At 41.1% G+C, this 12,197-nt stretch overlaps 1 protein-coding gene across 1 annotated transcript in view; it reads right to left on the reverse strand.

The window, feature by feature from the left end:
• SUSD1 (sushi domain containing 1) overlaps positions 1 to 12,197 on the reverse strand; it is a 150,065-nt gene that overhangs the window by 43,322 nt on the left and 94,546 nt on the right. The gene's annotated exons all lie outside the window — the stretch shown is intronic.

The raw sequence follows: 12,197 nt of genomic DNA on the forward strand, positions 1-12,197 counted from the left end.
ACACAGAAATAAGAGTTCAGAAACTAAGAAAATGGGCAACTTAATTGTAGGGCCAAAAGCTGGAGTTGAGTATTACATCCCAGATTTCAATCTGGAACATCGAACCTCAACAGATACAGAAGAAAGATTAAGTACATGAGACTGAACTGATGAAACAGTATTCTACGACTTGACTAAAATATTGCTGCTTTTCTTCTAAGCTTTGTTGTCTGGTTTTAAGGACTTTTGTCCTGTCTTCAGCTATCAATAGATTCATGTTCCGACTATTTGAACAGAATACTAACCTGTTTCTAGGCTTTAAGTTTCAAAGAAATATCCTTACCAGTTCAAAACTGCTTTTCTTGAAACCATCGGCTGATCTTGCTATTGAAAGTAGTTAGATTACTTATGATATTGTGTGATCAACGAAATGTTGGGGGAAAAGGAATTGAAGACAACTGTAGACAGCAGAGATAGTGTAATAAGAGAGTGGAATAGGGCAGAGGGCTAGACATGGGGTAAAAAACATATATATGAAAGTAGAAATGGAATATTATGGATGATAACATGCATTATTAAGCCACTATATAGTATATTCTAGATGGGAAACCACATTTAGAATGTTGTGATGATGCTCAGGGAATGAATGTAAATTAATAAAAAAATTTCAGAAGAAAAAAAAAGGCATTAGAAATACCTATTTGATGACTGCAGTTAAGCTATATAGCCCTAGTTAGGTGCTACTTTACAGTATGTTCATTCTATTCACTGAGGTTTATGCCTAAAGTCAGTCTTGTGTTCATGGATATGTACATATCAGCTGTGCTTGCTATTGAAAATATTTAGATTTATTAAGATATTTAGTGAAACAATAAAATGGGGGAGGCATAGAAAGCAACAATAGATACCAGACACAGTGTGGGAGGAGGGTGGGAGATGGCAGAGGGTGAGATAGGGAATCAAGGATGGGAAAAAAGGCAAAATATACAGAAAACAAGAAATGGAAAATGATTTGTTGACAATAACACATATGTTGATATGCTTGATTGAGCCAATATACAGTGTATTCTCAATGGAAAAATCTCATTTTGTATGCTATAATGATGTACAGTGAATGAATGTAAATAAAGAAAAAAATGTAAAAAAAAAAAAAAAAAGTTAGTCCCACTTTGAACCTCAATTTTTTTATTTATAAAATATCCTTAGACCCTGTTGGATATCTTATGTTATAGGCAAAGAGAGATTAAGATTGTTAATAAGCGGACTCTAAAATATGGAGGTTAATCTGAATTGTCTAGATGGTCACAAAGGTCTCCACAGTGGAAGAGGGAGGTGAAACTGTCAGCCTCATGGTGAAGCGCATGAAAAAGATTTGACGAGTTATCACCGGCTTTCAAAATGGAGGAGTGGGCCATGAGCCCCAGAATACAGATGACAACTAAAAGCTGGAAAAGACAAGGAAGCAGATAATCTCCTAGAACTTCCAAAGGGAACACAGCCCTGCAAGCACTTTGATTTTAGTCTAGTGAGACTATTTCAGACTTCCGATCTCCAGAACCGTAAGATACTGGATAATAAATAAATTTGTGTTGCTTTAAAAAAAAAAAAAAAAAAAATCCTGCTGGGCACATGTGCATGCCTGCCCAAAATCCCGAGAGGAGAATGGAGAAAGGATTATAGCAGCCATCCTCCTTGGGGGATAATTTCTCAATTTCTCTCTCTCTGTCTCTCTGTTTTTCTCAAGCAAGTATACATGCCATATGACAAAAAAATCTTAAAAAAAAAAAAAGACTAAATTCCATGGGGGGCCTAAAGAAGGGTAAGTTAAGGGACTGGCAGATGGCATAAGGGTTACATCACTGGACTCCCACGCAGTCAAGCACAGTTTGAGTCTCAGACCTGATGGCTTAAAACTCATGCAGGGGACCAGCAGTTGGCCTAATGGCTACGTTGTTGGACTTCCCTGTAGTCGACCATAGTTTGAGTCCCGGACCCAGTGGCTTAAACTCACATTGGGTGCGTGTGCGTAAATGCCCAAGATTCTGAGAGGAGAATGGAGAAGAAGGAATTGCAGTGTGGCCATCCCCCTGGGAAGGTGATTTCTCACTTTCTGTCTCTCTGTCTCTCTATATCTTTCTGGCAAGCACGTGCATACCCAAAAAAAAAAAAAAAAAAAAAAAAAAAACAGAAAAAGAAAAAGAAAACTCAGGCAGAGGGCATGTGCATGCTCAAAATCCCAAGAGGAGAATGGAGGAAAAGGGATTGCAGCATGATCATCCCCCCTCGGGGATAATTTCTTACTTTCTGTCTCCCTGTCTCTCTCTGTCTCTCCAGCAAGCACACACACCCTATAGCAAAAGGCTCTCTTAAAAAAAAAATAATTAAAAAAGGATAAGTTAGAATAAAATTTTATAAGAGGCACTGAAGAAGTATAGGACAACAATTAAATATATATAAAAATAAGATTAGAAAGATGTAGAAAGGATTTAAAATAAAGTGATTGAAACGGAATATAGGTAAAGATACAACATATGTATAATTAAGGTCTTTGAAGAATTAAAAAGAACATGGAGGGACCAGCAGTTAGCGTAATGGCTATGTTGCTAGACTGCCATGTAGTCGACTGCGGTTCGCGTCCTGGACCCGGCGAGTTAAAATCACGCCGGGCACGTGTGCATGCGTGCCCAAGATCCCAAGAGGAGAATGGGGGAGAAGGGATTGCGGCGTGACCACCTCCCCTGGGGGGTGATTTCTCGCTTTGGTGAGCGCATGCGCCCTATAGCAAAAACCTCTCCAAAAAAAAAAAAAGAACATGGAAATGAAATAATTATTTGAAACTATAACCCAAAATAGTTTTATAAAAATAAAAGATCTGAATATAAATACTGAAATGGTCCACCAGTTGCCAGAGAAAGTTTCCCCAGAAATGTTAACTTCAAAACTTACCCAAGTTGGGACAAGCAGTTAGCATAATAGCTATGTCGCTGGACCCCACGTAGTCGACCGTGGTTCAAGTCCCGGACCCAGTGGCTTAAATTCACACCAGGCATGTGTGCATGCGTGCCCAAGATCCCAAGAGGAGAATGGAGGAGAAGGGATTGTGGCATAGCCATCCCCCGGGCGGCGATTTCTCGCTTTCTGTCTCTCTATCTCTCTCTGTCTTTCTGGCGAGCGCACGCGCCCTATAGCAAAAACCTCTCCAAAAAGAAAAAAAAAGTTTACCCAAGTAAACTATTAGAGGGACACCTAACAGTGATTCAGAAAGGCTAAAGATAAACTGATGGCTAATGGTATATCTACCACATGGAAACCATAAGAAAACAGGGATTGCAATCTTGATACAAGACAATGTAGAATTCAAGTCTAATTCTACACTGCGTATGACAAAGAAGGGCATTCACCATGAAGATGCAATTCACAATGAAGATATAATGCAGTCATTTTTGCAAAGCATAAGAAAGTATATGCAAACTATAGAAGAAAAAATTAATGATGTAGAGCAAGGATAAGGAACTTTTCTCTATAAAGAGCAAGAAAAGTAACTTTTTTTAAGAGGCTTTTGCCATAGGGCACATGAGCTCACCAGAGAGAGACAGACAGACAGACAGACAGATAGTGAAAGGGAAAGTGAGAAATCACCCTCCAGCAGGGATGGCCACATCACAATCCCTTCTCCCCCATTCTCCTCCTGGAATCCTGAACATGTATGCACACATACCAGGTGTGATTTTCAAGCCACCAGGTCCAGGACTTGAACTGTGGTCGGCCATGAGGGAGTCCAGTGATGTACCCACTAGACCCTTTGTTGGCCCCTTAAGTAAATGTTTTAAGCTTTCCAGATCAGACAATTCTGTAGAAGTTAATTAACTCTGTCTTTGTTCCAATAGAACTTTATAAAAATGGACAACAGGCCAGATTTGGCCATAGGATATTGTTTGCTATTCTCTGGTGTCAAGGAGAAGGGAGAAAAAAATATATCAAAATACTAATAAAATAGTCAAACTACTAGCTAACTTAATCAAGAAAACGAGAAAAATGCAAATACAGGGAGAAATAATTGAAACAAGAACATTCAAGAAGTTAAATAAAACTACTTTGCAGATTACTATGCAAATAATTTTTTAAACTTGAATAAAATAAGTGATTCCTAGACAAAATAGTTTACCAAGCTGACTCATTAGATATAAAAAACGTAAACAGACCAATTTCTATAAGAAAAAAAATGAGAAAGTCATCAAGGAACAGCTCCAATACAAAGTCGCCTACCCAGAGTATGTCACAGAATTTGACAAAATCTAGTAAACCAACCAAGAACATTGTCCAAATGCTACATGAATTGTCCAATGGCATAAATAAAGAAGAAAACTTACAGAATTTTTTTAGGAAGCAAGGGAAATACTGATGCCGGCCCATAATAAAGTTAGTGGGAAAACAGAGAAAACTGTAGACCAACATCATTTATGAGTATTGGTGTAAAAGCCCCCATGCCACTTGGTGGCCTCAGGAGAAAAATATCCTTATCTTTTTTCTTAAGTTTTATTTATCATTATTATTATTTTAATTTGTGTGCTCATCAGAGAGAGACATGAAAGAGAGAGAGGGAAAATGAGAGCAAAGCCACTAGGTCCAGAACTCAAACCACAGTTGGCCATGTGGGAGTCCAGCACCTTAAACACCATGCCACCTGCTGGTCCAGGATTTTTATCTTAACATAGAGGTCCTAAAAAGAGTGAGGTGACCTGTGGCCTTCAGAGCTATTTAGACTCCATTTAGTGGACAGCTACGCTGCTAAATAATTTATTCATCTTCATGAGTAAAGATAGTGGGTATGGTACTGCCTAGTTAGAGCTACAATGTTGTTCATTGTTAAAGACAATAACCATTTACTCTCCCCATACTTGGCATAGTCAGATGATCAGATATTCTAAGTAAAGATATGCCAATTTTGGCTTGACCAACTTCAAGTATGGGCTTCTCAGGCTAATAATGGTTTATTAGAGAAGCAGACAGACCTCAGATGTAACTCTTCTACCATAGAACACTATTACAGTATTTATTTGTTTTGTGGGAAAATATCAGGCATAATGTTAAATTATTTATGTCCTTTAGTATCCTTTGTTTGAATTCTGATTCTGTGAAAAGGAATCTGTTATGGAGGAAGTTTTACAAGGTCAGCATAAATTTCAAATTACTCACACTGTTAGAAAATCTGTATCATTGGGGCTGGTAGGGGGTTGTGGTAATTAAGGTGGTTGTGGATTCCTACATGGCTGACCATGGTTCAAGTCCTAGACCGGGCAGCTTGCTTTCTCACTTTGCCTTTCTCTCTCTCTCTCTCTCTGTCTCTGGTATAATTAAAAAACAATGATAACAAATAAAATTAAATAAATAAATAACAATGTTTTTAAAGATCTGTATTATAAAGCCACCATAAAAAGTACTGTTTTCTGAGGCTGGCCCCATAGTCCAGTGGTTAAGGGAGCAGGATTGCACATAGCTAGCCACAGTTTGAATCTCAGTCCTGGCGGCTTGAAAAACATGCTGGGTGCATGTGCATGAAGGATAAAGAAATGGAGGAGAAGGGATTACAGCATGACCATGCCCCATTGGGAGGTGTTTTCTCCCTCTTTTCCCTATCTTTCTCTAGTAACTTCTCATATCAAAAACAAAAAGTTCTGTTTTTCTACCAGGGCTTTATTCCCTTATGAGAGTGCTTTATTCCATCTTCATTTTTGTTGTAATTTATCAACAATATTTTAGAAATATCTAATTGTATGCAATCCTCTGCTAAATAGAACAGAAATAAAAAGCATTCTTTTATACATAAATGATATCATTTTTCAATCTCTAATTGAAAGTGACCTAAATAGACAGCTGGCTTTGCTAGCCAAAGATTGTCATAAAGAATGGCAAACCAGGGGCCAGTGTCAGAGGTAAAATGCAACATTCTGCAAGGTTGTACCACAGAAGAAAGTTCCGGAATCATGTCCAGAGACTTCTCTGAGTCTGCTGGGCCCACATATGCCCATGATCCAGGGATGGTTGAGGCTGGAGGTAAATTATGCTGTCAAGAGCCTGCTGGGGGTGTTTTCTCTGTCTGTCTGTCTGTCTCTCTCTCTCTCTCTCACATACACACACACACACACACACACACACACACACACGGATGAAAGAAAAAAGTATCCATGATGTCCATTATGTATATTAGAAGGAACAAGAAGATAAAACATTGTTCAAAGCTGGAGTTTCACTGCTAAATTAATTTTTTTTCTTTTTTTTTTTGGAGAGGTTTTTGCTTATAGGGCACATGCGCTTGCCAGAAAGACAGAGAGAGACACAGAGACAGGAAGCGAGAAATCACCCCCCAGGGGGGAAGGCCATGCTACAATCCCTTCTCCTCCTTTCTCTTCTCGGGATCTTGGGCACGTACGCACACATGCCCAGCATGAGTTTAAGCCACCGGGTCTGGGACTCGAACCATGGTTGACTATGTGGGAGTCCAGCGACCTAGCCATTATGCTAACTGCTGGTCCCCTAAATGAATATTTTTTTTTGAGAGGTTTTTGCTATAGGGCGCGTGCACTCGCCAGAGAGAGAGAGACAGAGAGACAGAAAGTGAGAAATCACCCCCCAGGGGGGATGGCCACGCCGCAATCCCCTCTCCTCCATTCTCCTCTCGGTTTGGGCATGGATGCACACGTGCCCGGTGTGAGTTCAAGCCACCGGGTCCAGGACTCGAACCGCAGTCGACTATGTGGGAGTCCAGCGACATAGCCATTACGCTAACTGCTGGTCCCATGAATATTTTTTTTGAGAGAGAGATTTTTACTATAGGGCGCATGCACTCCCTGGAGATACGCAGAGGGACAGGGAGAAATCACTCCCCCCAGAGGATGGCCACACTGCAATCCCTTTTTCTCCATTCTCCTCTTGGGATTTTGGACACGGGCACGCACCTGGTGTGAGTTTTAAGCCACTGGGTCTAGGATTCAGAAGGTGGTTGACTACACAGGAATCCAGGGGCATAACCATTGCACCATCTCCTGGTCCCAGATTTTTTGGGTGAATCTGGTATCTGACTACAACTATGCTGACATTTTTCACTCCCAAGTATGTAACTATATTATCTGGAGAGGAACTTAGGGTATTCAATCACCCGTTCACTGGCAGAGCAGATTCAAACGGTGTCCTTGGCTCGGCTCCCTAGGCTCAATGCCTTAGGCTCAACCCTGCAACAGAGACATCAGCCTTCCAGTCAGGCACAGGTCCTTGTTCTTCAACCAGAAACACACAACAATTGCTCCCTGGGTAGTAGGAGAGAGAACGACCCAGAGCTCAATGACATCGAACATTCATCAACTCTCGGCTGAAAACACCGAGATTGAGACACGTCGATTGAAAGACCTGGACTCCTGTGATTCCTTCAAATAATCTAAATAACCTAATCCTATCCCTAGATCAAGCCAGATTAAGGGAGAACAGACTTTTCTTTTCTTTTTCACTTGCCAGAGGGCGCGTGTGCTCACCAAAGAGACATAGGAAAAAAGAGCAGAAGTAAGAGAGCCACCCCATGAGAAGTGGACGCACCTCAATCTCTTCTCCACCTCTCCCTCCTTCTGGGATTTTGGGCATGTGTGCACATACACCCAGTGTGTTTTTCAAGCAGCAGGGCCTGGGATTTGAATCACACAGTTGGCCACATGGGATCCAGTCACCTTAACCACCAAGCCACCAGCTGGCCCAGAACAAGCATTTTGAATGCGTCTTTTCTTGCCCATCCCACAAGTAGTCATGCTTAGCCACACTGAGGGTCAATATAAAAAGCGGCCTCAAAAAATGTTGCTCATATGTTGTCCTATCTATGAGACCCCCTGGAATCAAAATTACTATTTCAGAGACCAGCAATTGGCGTAATGGCTATGTCACTGTACTCCCAAGTAGTTGACCGCGCTTCGAGTCCCAGACCCAGTGGCTTAAACTCACGCTGGGCGCGTGTGCGTGCGTGCCCAAGATCCCAAGAGGAGAATGGAAGAGAAGGGATTGCAGCATGACCATCCCCCCCGGGAGTGATTTCTCACTCTCTGTCTCTCTCTGTCTTTCTGGCAAACACATGCACCCTATAGCAAAAACCGCTCCAAAAAATTTTACTATTTCATCTTGGTGTTGAAAAAAAATGTACTTTTTCTGAAAAACGCGTCCTTGCTGTAACCTTATAGACAATGTAATAGCTCCCTTTCTGAATGAAAGGGTAGAAAACATAAACCCAAATTTGTGAGCCACCATGGAATAAGTAAATCGGTTTTACGACTACGAATTATTCTTAACCTTACTCCTACTTATTTTTTTTTCCACTGTACACATACTCCTACTTATTTTTAAATAGGACATTTTCTGCCTTAAATGTCACTGTTTGGAGTCTTTAATTTAGACATCATAACCTATAACATTTTTATTTTATATACCCATGTAGGTCATTTAAAGTCCTTCCTAGAAATAAGATGGGAAATATTATTTTGTTTAAAAAAATTCTGTATTTAATATTAATGTAATAAATCTCAAAGACAAAGTTTAACAGACTTGAATGCACAGAAAGAAATCAAAAACTTTTATATTTCAAACACCATAAACAAAATTAAAAGAATTCATAAAACAGGAAAAATATCTGACATAAATAAGAATAAAAGGATTAATGCTCTAAGTAGATGAGTAAATTGCATATATCAGTAAGAAACAAAACTGATGGATAACAACAATGGTTTAAAACATCAATTAAGGGACCAGCAGTTGGCGTAATGGCTATGTTGCTGGACTCCCATACAGTCAACTGTGGTTTGAGTACTGGACCCAGTGGCTTAAACTCATGCCGGGCACATGTGTGTGCGTGCCCAAGATCCCAAGAGAATGGAGGAGAAGGGACTGCGGCATGGCCATCCCCCTGGGGGTAATTTCTTGTCTTCTGTCTCTCTCTGTTTCTGTCTTTCTGGCAAGCACATGCATCGTATAGCAATAACCTCTCCAAAATAATTAAATTAAAAATTAAAAATTTAAATTTAAAAAATCAATCAAGAAATGTGGACATTGAAATTAATTAATTTAAAGAAAACTAAAGGTAATTTAAATTGCTTTCCTAACATAGACTCCTAGAACTGGAATGGACTTTTCCTGTTCAACCCACTAACATTATAGAGGTCAATTTTCTTGCTCAAGTATGTTAAAGGTTGGCACTTATGTCTCCTCATTTCTATATAGAAAGGACAATTCTGGATTTCCCTACTCATTAATCTTCAAGGAAGGAACAGTAAATAGGTAACCTGGTTAGTAGGGCCACATTTCCTTGTGGGTAGAATTCATGTTACAGGTACGTAGACTCTTGCCCTCTGGAACCTGCCTTGCTCAGGTACATAGACATATCCTACCTCTTCAGTCTCCTAAAGGTAAATAATCCATCTCTCCCCATTGCTCTTTGCTCTACTTTTCAGCCTAAGACTGGGTAAATAAGCAAGACCAGGCTCCCTTGCAGATCCGTATTTCCAGGAAACCTACGTGGCCGATCTAGCCTCATCTTCCAATATAGGAAGCTTTCATCTAAAACTCTTTGGTGGGGGATTTCCTGCAAACTTGTCCCTATCAATAAGGCTAATACTCTACTTCTCATTTGTCTGTTTATTCTTTGTAACCACAGCTGCAAAGGAAGGGTAAGATGGGGAAACCCCTAGCCTAGTACTTCAGATTCCACGTGGCCAACCACAGTGTAAATCTTGACCCCAGTGGCTTGAAAAGCACACCTAGTGGTGTGTGTGTGTGTGTGTGTGTGTGTGTGCATGTGCACCCAACATTTCAACAGGTTGGATAAATGGAGAAGGGATTATGGTGTGACCAAGTCCCATTGGGGGATTCTTTCTCTTTCTCTCTGTCTCTTTCTGGTGAGAAATTTAAAAATAAATATATTTTTTAAAGAAAGAAAGAAAAAATTTTTAAGAAAGAAATAGAAAATTGATTCAGTCTCTCCCACCTGCAAAATGTGGATATACTGATTGTGACCTTCAGTATAAAGACAAGAGTGGCCACAGGGGAGCAAAGTACCATGGGGAAAGAAGTCTCAGTCTTTGCAGCATGAATTCAGGAATAGATGAGGTAGATATCTGGTTAAACACTCAGGTTTGGGACCACCAAATGGCATCATGGTTACGCCACTGGACTCACACCTGGGTGGAAGTCCCACAGTTCAAGTCCTGGACCCAGAGGCCTGAAACTCACATCGCACACACATGCCTGCATGTCCAGAATCCTGAGAGGAGAATGGAGGAGATGGGATTGCTGTGTGGCCATCTCCCATGTGAAGGGATTTCTTGCTTTCTGTCTTTCGGTCTCTGTCTGGCGAGTACATGTACCCTACAGCAAAAATCTCTCTCTCAAAAAAAAAAAAAAAAAGCCACCCAGGTTTTACATAAGCAGAGAAAATTATTTTAGCTAACACTTTTTTATTTTTGCCCTGCCTACAAGTGGGGGCTTTCAGATACCCACAAGTAGTTTAGAAACATACTATTCAAGGGCTGAGAACTTGCTAGAAAGAATGTGGGGTCCTTAATCCAGACCTACTAAGTCAGAATCTCTGGGATGGAGTTCAGAGAGAAACAGAGAGACAGAAAGCAAGAAATCATCCCTCCCGGGGGGGGGATGACCACGCTGCAATCCCTTCTCCATTCTCTCTGGATCTTGGGCATGCATGCACACACACCTGGCATGAGTTTAAGCCACTGGATCCGGGATTCAAACCACAGTCAACTACATGGGAGTCCAGCAACATAGCCATTGCGTCAATTGCTAGTCCCTCCAGCATGAGTTTTAAGCTGCCAAGTCCAGGACTCAAACCACAGTCAACTATGTGAGAGTTCAGCAACGTAACCATTACACCATCTGCTGGTCCCTAAAAGATCTTTTAAAAAAAGATTTCTAGGATGCAGCAGCTGGAATACATTCTTAATTTCCATAAATTACTCTGGCTAAGATTCAGCAGAGAAGACACTGGAGAGAAAGCATTTGGAACTTCAATGTCTTTACTGTTTAATTTAGAAGGGGAAATGGGTTTGGGTTTTAGATTTTCACTTCTCTGAGAATGTAATCATGGGAGGGAATTCATATTCCAATGGTGAGCACTATTATGCAGCTGGAAATACATTTTGGGGTGAGGTTTGTGATGACAGGAGGTGTTCACTGTGCAGTTGATACACAGAGGACAAGACGGCCAGGCATAGTCTGGGTTGGAAAACAGAACACAACGTGTATTTTCAGTCCCAGCCTGGTGGTGCAGTTGGTAGCAAATTGAACTGCACGGCCAGAAGCCACAAGGCCAACTGCAATTTGGATCCCTGGGTCAGCCTAAATATAAACCAGGTATATGCACCACGTGCCTGAGAGTCTCAGGGGGTACAGGACCAGACAAAAGGCATGACAAGACCCCATCAGTGGTCCTGTTCTCTCTCACTCTCTTTCTCTCACATTTCTATCATGAATAAAATTAACTTTTTTTAAAACACAAACTAGCCTTAAATGTTGCATGGCCCTCACTAGTATCTAATGCATTTCAGAGTCTTCTAAGTGCAAAGACCAAAATGCCTACCCTTGACTCACTAAGAGCCGTGGTGACAGTCGGAACAAGGCCTCGGGTAGGTAAGAGGAGGACCTAACTACTCTACTGCTTTCCTTCAAAGGGAAAGCCTCCTTTCCTGGTTGCCCATAAATTTACTAAGCCCAAAGCTTTAAAGAACAAAAGAAATTCTGCATCCCTTCCCACTAGAGGGAGCTGTGGAGTTGATACAGTGGGCCACTACATGGCTTCCTCAAAAGGCCATGAGGGAAGAGTTCTAAGGAGCCTGATCTTAGTTAGGCCATTGTTTTCTATGTCAAGTTAATGTGCTTACACATGGCCCAGTCAAGAGGCCTCTTTGTCCTGTGAGTCTGACACAGCGGGGCTCGCAGTTTCTGAACTCTCCCGTAGTTGGCTCACTGCTTCTGACCTCCTGCTAGTTGGTTCTTACTGTAATGAAAACCCTTCGGTTAGGGCTCAGCCATCTTAAATTTAGGGTGAGGGGTAAAACACCTCACAGAATTCTCAAGCTAGGGTTACCAGGGAATCCTGAATAAAGCTTCCCATTCTTGGTCTGTACCTTCTAAGAGTAGGAACTCGGTAAGGAAGGGACTCAGAGGTAAAATTCAGA

Source organism: Tupaia chinensis, unplaced genomic scaffold (genome assembly GCF_000334495.1).
Source record: "Tupaia chinensis unplaced genomic scaffold, TupChi_1.0 Scaffold000081_1, whole genome shotgun sequence".
Classification (NCBI taxonomy): Eukaryota; Metazoa; Chordata; class Mammalia; order Scandentia; family Tupaiidae; genus Tupaia; species Tupaia belangeri.